The 6,642-nt window shown below is 36.4% G+C and overlaps 1 protein-coding gene across 2 annotated transcripts in view; it reads right to left on the bottom strand.

Annotated features, from left to right (window-relative positions):
* Window positions 1–1,465: 1,465 nt before the first annotated feature.
* Window positions 1,466–6,642, bottom strand: part of LOC145675546 (glomulin) — a 46,925-nt gene continuing 41,748 nt past the window's right edge. Inside the window, exons 2-3 of one of the 2 annotated variants that reach the window (XR_014129149.1) lie at window positions 2,853–4,067; window positions 1,466–2,306 (exon numbers count right to left, since the gene is read on the bottom strand). The gene's annotated coding sequence lies outside the window, so the exon portion shown is untranslated. Of the gene's footprint in view, window positions 4,068–6,642 lie in introns of both variants that reach the window. The other variant, XR_014129148.1, reaches the window with a different exon arrangement.

The following is a 6,642-nucleotide window of genomic DNA, read 5'->3' as shown; positions in this document are numbered from 1 at the left end:
CACAGTGAAATTTAAATTTGTGGAGGTAGATTCGACAGAAATGGTTTCAATACATCAAAACAGAAACATAATCCATACTTTCTACGAAGTATATACTAAAATAAGTAACACATAAGCTGTTGAACGATATATAACACTTTATATATATAGATAACACCACTATGATCACAGTCATGTTTTAAATTGAGGTACCCCAAATCCTGCATTACTTGTGCAACAACTCACTACTTATCAAATAGTTATGAAGGTACTATAGTTAAAAGATTGTATTAAAACTAGTAGTTTAGCAAATATTCTAACCAAACGTCTTCTTAAGCGTTATTTTGCTAGAATCTTTCTGTTATTCTTGTTTCATGTTTGTATTTTGTGGCTTTTCCAGGAACGAAAAAGAAGGAAGATATCAACATAGCATTTATCTAGTATATAAGGGAAAGAAGAGACATGTTTAACCTGGTAATAGATTAAGTTTAATAATAATTATAATAATAAATAGCGATTACCTAGGTTCTTTGTGATTCGAGACAAACCTATAACTCACATTTTCTAGTAATTTGAGAGTTAATAAACCGTTGATTTATTGGTTGGTTGGAATTTATCATCCATTTTCAATACCGGGGTTGTATGAGATGTAGACCTATAAGGTGCAATACAAATTTCGGTAAAACAATCAAATTTCAAAGTCCTCCGACCGAGAATCGAACTCGAGGACACGTGTATCAAAGGTGCGCACTCTAGCCACTAGCCAGTGGAGACGGATAATAAATGATTGAGAATTGGTGATTGGTTGCAATGTGTGCTTCAAATAATTCTTCTTTCTCTCCTCAGTCATAGGTTGTGAGCAACATGCACATTTTAAAACTTTTCCCTCCCTTGGAAGAGCTGTTTTATACTTTTGATAAGGTCTCTTCTTCGTAACTGCTTCTAGATATTCTATCCTTGGTCTTCCTCTTCCTGGTTTTTCTTCTGCCTTTTCCTCTATTAACACAATGATCCAATCGGAGTGCCGAATAAGATGGCCAAGCATGCTGTTTCTTCTTTTTACTATTGTCTTCATGATTTGTCGTTCTTCATCAGCTTCGTTTAGTACGTTTTCATTCCTTTTCCTTTCGGTTCATGATACGCGCAGCATTCTGCGCTAACACCACATTTCAAATGTTTCCAGCTGGAATATTTCAGGTTTTCTCAATGTCCGTGTCTTTGATCCGTAAAGCGCCACGCTCCATAGCAGAGTCTTAATAAATCGTTTCCGAACGTCCAACGACACATTTCTTGATGCTAGTAGTCCTCTTTTCTTATTGAATGCTTGTTTAGCGTGCGCTATTCTGGAACTTACGTCCTTTTCACTGCTTCAGTCCAAGAAATTAGACTTCCTAAATAAAGGAACGTCTTAACGTCTTCAATTTTCTCTCCCCCTAGCCATACATTTACCTCTTCCTTTAAAATAATTAGACACCATAAAAATAAACATTATCATCAAAATAAACAATGATAGGATTTTTTTTAACCTTTATTTGAAGTCGAACTTCCCAAGTAAGGAAAAGAATCTTAGAAATATACCGCGATCTCTGTGTATATATTGGAAACCTCTTTTATATTTCATAATTTTAAATCTAAAATGTTCACGGCCGTCGTCTTGAGTTTTCAGTTTAGTTGATATTTATTATTATTATTATTATTATTATTATTATTATTATTACATAATACGTAGTATGTAGTACATTATGTCTATAAGAAAAATAGATGTTACAAAAGAATATGATCGGTTGTATGGTAGTAGCATTGAGAGCATGAATTAATGAATTATTATTAAGGTTTCCGATCTTGTATCTTAGTAATATTTCACTTTTTTAGTATTAATCAATGAAACCAATTCCTTAACAGGAATGAATAGTTAATGTCCTTTAATCTGAATTCATTTTGCAAGATTTAGTCTACAGTTATGTGCTACAGAATAGAGAATACATTTCAACTGGAAATCGAACATGAAACTATATGCACCGAAAACAACTTAAGAGTCGAAACGCAAACAAACAAACACATAAACTATGAATAAAAAATACATATAAATGAAATATATGTAATATTCTTTTGTGACTTCTATTTCATTTAGTGTTTAGTTAATATATGTTTTATTTTTAAGGAAAACTGCAGAGGTGGCTGCAGTACATTTTTAACTCGCCTAAGCCGGTCCCCAGCCCGGTTGCAAAAGCAGGAGGGAAAATGTACGGCCAACTTCACCTGGAGGAAGATTCAACGGCAGCTGGAGTCAAATTTTACGAAGAGGACTGCGACTGTGTAAGTTTAGTCTAAAATCAGTAAAGGTATAAAAAATTAAAATATGCATAATAAAATTGTTATTTACATTGACTGCGTAGTTATTTTAAATACTCAGCCATATTTGATCCTTATACTAACATGACAATGTCTACAAAATAGTGTGATAACTGATAATAAGTTGTATATAAAGAAAACTATACATTCAAGATAAATGACAATGTTAATGTTTAATATTAATAAAAGTATGTTCATTTTAAATAGCTTTTACCTACAGATTACGTCATGTTTGCTGAGGCTTTCCACTATTGTAACTTACATTAAAAATATTAATCCTTCAGTTAAGAATTCAATCGAACTCAGAATATTGATATCAACTTCTACTTGTGATACATAGATAGATAGATTTATATATAAAACTTACTAAAGAATTTAAGTTTTAAATTTTAGCTTTAACCTAAAATTCAGCCATTAAAAAATAATATCGTTATTTTGATGTTACGTTCTAGACTTTCCGTTTGTTTGTCTCTTGAGGCAAGAAAAACAAAATAGCCTATTTGATAAGAAAATTGACTCACCTTGTGCCTCTGTGTTTATTACTAAAACGGAATAGTTTCTTTTTCTCAGGGAATATCAGCACCATTTTTATTATTGTATAACGGGTCCTTACTTTTACGAGGGTGGTTCAGCATGCTCCGCCTCTGACTCCTGTCAGAAAACCAAACCAGTTATTTTTCAACCTAGTCCCTTGCAACATGAACACATGTTTCCAATCAGTTTTCAAGTGCTTCAATTCCAGCGGGAAAAAAAAAAATCTTTTGATTGGTCCAGCAACCATTCATTCACAACATTCGTCACTTCTGAATCACTGGCAAAATGTTTTCCACGAAGATTTTTCTTCATGTTCGGAAACAGGTGGAAGTCACTAGGGGCTAGGTCTGGAGAATAACGGGCATGAGGGACAATTTCGAACTCTGCTGTTTGAATTGCAGCCACCACAACTTGGGAAGTATGTGCAGGAGCATTGTCGCAATGGAACAACACATCATGATCCAATATTCCGCGGCGTTTTTCCTTGATTGCAGTACGTAATTGTTCAATTAGGTTTGCAAAATAAACACTTGTGATTGTCTTTCCTTGTTGGAGATAATCTATTAATTCCATCTGCTGCATCCCAGAAAACAGGTGCCATGACATTTCCCTTTGATGGTTGAACCTCGAATTTCTCTGGTGATGGGGAATTTGGATGTTTCCATTGTATACTTTGTTGTTTACATTCGGATCGAAGCACTGAACCCACGTTTCATCCATTGTAACAAATCTCTTCAGAAACTTTGGCTTATCAGCCTTTATTGTCCGTAACAGGTTCTGACTTGCCACACAATATGTGCTCTTTTGGTCGGCCGTCAGCATTCGCTGGACCCAACGTGCAGAGATCTTTTTCATTAACAAAGGTTTATGTAGAATGGAATGCACACTGCCAGTTGAGATGCCACATGAGTATGGCAGACAGTCACTCACCGTTCTGCTAAAATCATGTCATGCACTTTTGTAATCATTTCTGATGTGGTCACTACCATGCTCATCTTTACACGTCTACCGACCACATTTAAATTCATGGCATCATTTCTTCACTAGGTCATATGTAGGGCTAGAGTCTCCAAGAGTTCCCACCTTATCTGCATGGATGTTGTTCGGTGTTACATTTTTCTTGAGTAAATATTTTGTCACTGCTCGGACCTTTGATTTCTCCATTTCTTCAAATGTGGCTACACTTCTTACTGATCATCAACCTGTAACAAAAAGAGAAAATGTTGTAAATTGTTGAAACTTTGTGGATATTAGTCTAAATTATGCTGAATATTATGTATAAAATTACAAGTCTCTACTGTCACTAGAAACGGGTCAGGAGCGGAGCATGTTGAACCAGCGTCGTACATTTCCTATTGTAAATCTTGTTTTCTTTAATTAATGATTAGTGCAAACTATTCAATGATTTAATTGTGATTTTTGATTATCGTTAGTAATTGTGTATTTCACGTCAATTTTCTATGTTTATAAAAAATACCATTTACATTAACAGCGAACTTCCACAATATGTCTTTAATTTATGTTCAATGTGGATGTTCCTCAATTCATTTTTGGCTGTTGTAAACACTAATTCCACTGGCAGATTTAACATTTCAAAATTTTGTGAATTTTTGGACCAAGGTCATTGAACACCTATTGTGGCTTGTGTAGTTTGTCAACTAGATTTATTCTGAAAGCTAGTTTAAATTTTTGTTGGCATCAAAGTGAAATAATTTTCAATTGACGATTCAACTCCAAGTGAAGGCAATGTATCCAGCTCCAATGTATGAAGTAATGTAAAATATTCTCAGAAAACATCTATTGAGATCCTGTTTAGGTTCCTTGATAAGACTGAATCTTAACGGTGAAGTTGTATAAAATGGAAAGATACCAATATAGGATTCATTACATTCGCCCGAAACATTGTAGATCCCTGAAACCAAAACATCTTTAAAATTATTTTTGTATGTTGATGAGAAACTTTCGAAAGTGGTACCAGATTTTATGAGAAATTAATTCCAAAGGCATTGCCTACTTTCTTTAACCTTTCGGAAAAGACTGGCCAGAGAGATAAGGAACCCATGTTTTGTCAACTTTCGTAGTTATTTTTTTATTTTTTCTTTTTTTAAATAATATTCCCATGCTGAATTTTTACTTTTTTTAGCGTGTGTGTGACAAAGCCATTTTTCTTCCTTAAGCAAACAGTGTTTCGATGTTTTTATTGAGTTCTGTTCTTTTGTAGAATACTTGAAGGCTCTCAAAAGAAGTTTTTTCCAAATAATCTCTTTGATGGGGTGGGAATGTGCCGATTCTTTGTAAAAAAAATCTTAGGATTTTATTTTTTCGTAGACCGAAGTGAAGAATTTGTTGTACTTCCTATAAATGTGGATGTCCAGAAAATTAATGCTGTTTTCTGACTTTTCTTCTGTGATGAATTTTATACTATTGCAAATACTCTTGAATTCTTTGACTAGCTTTGAGAAGGTGTTCTGATCTTTGTAGATGATCAAAAAATTATTAACATACACTATCTACCAAAAGTCACCGCTACCAAAAATCAACGGTGAGAGATGTAATCCTGAAATGGAAACGTCACGGTGTCACCAGTGTTCCTAAACGGCCCGGCCGACCCAAGAAATTGGCGAACAGGGACCGGAGAGTGCTGAAACGAGTGGTATCCAGCAATCGCCGTCAAACTGAATCTTCCATCTAGCACGAGTTCCACACTGCATCGGGCACATTAGTTTCACTGAGCACTGTCAGGACAGAACTGCATGCACTTGATTTCCATGGTAGAGCAGCTGCCCACAAGTCACACATTACTCCAACGAACAAAGCCAGGAAGTTGGCATGGTGTAAGGCTCATCGATATTGGACCCCAAATCAATGGAGACATGTGTTATGGAGTGATGAATCACGCTACACGTGTTTCATGTCAGATGGTCGGATGTGGGTGTGGCTACAGCCCGGGCAACGCTTCTTACCAGACTGCATTGTGTCAAGAGTGAAATTTGGTGGTGATGGTGTAATGGTGTGGGGTGCATTTTGTTGGTTCGGCCTAGGCCCGCTTGTTGTTGTTCCTGGTAACACGAAGAGTGCAAATTATTTGGACGTTTTGTACAATTCAGTACTTCCCACATTGTGGAAATTCTTTGGAATGCACCCATGTTACGATCAGGATGATAATGCCCCTTGCCATAAAGCTGCCAATGTTAAGTCGTGGTATTACGGGAACAATGTGAGGGGTCACAAAATTCCAGTGGCCTGCTCAATCGCCGTGGAACATCTGTGGGATGAATTGGAGCGTTGTTTAAGATCCAGACCAACTCGTCGAAATTCAACTATAGAGAGCGCGCCCAGTCGATAGCTAGTCGGAAGACTTTGAATTTAGCACAAAGAAGTCGTCATAAAGTTTGTGGTCCCTTTGGAAGAAGAAAAAGCTAAAGGTTGCCATACGTAGTACTTTCCTTTCCCTCGCCCCCTTTTCTCTCTCCCTCTCTTTCCCTCCAATGTGTGTGTTCAAGCATTCAACTCGAGAGCGTATCTCTCTCAAACTGTTTTCCTTTTAACAGAAAGAAGGAAAGAAAAGGGATCATTGACAAAAATTTGGCAACAGTTTGGGCTCAGTTTATTGCCCGTCAGTCAGTTTTCAAGGGAGAGGAAAAACAAACAGGACAGTATGAAAAGAAACCGCACACGAGGGCGGCTTCCCTTTGTGAGCAAGTGGCTACCTATAGGGTGAGGCTACTATACCACACTTGGAACCGCCTTGCAGAAGGAGTGGGCTGCCATCTCACC

This window comes from Thermobia domestica, chromosome 18 (genome assembly GCF_964235325.1).
Source record: "Thermobia domestica chromosome 18, izTheDome1.hap1.1, whole genome shotgun sequence".
Classification (NCBI taxonomy): domain Eukaryota; kingdom Metazoa; phylum Arthropoda; class Insecta; order Zygentoma; family Lepismatidae; genus Thermobia; species Thermobia domestica.
Note: the sequence above shows the minus strand (reverse complement) of the source record. Positions and strands in the feature narration are given on the sequence as shown.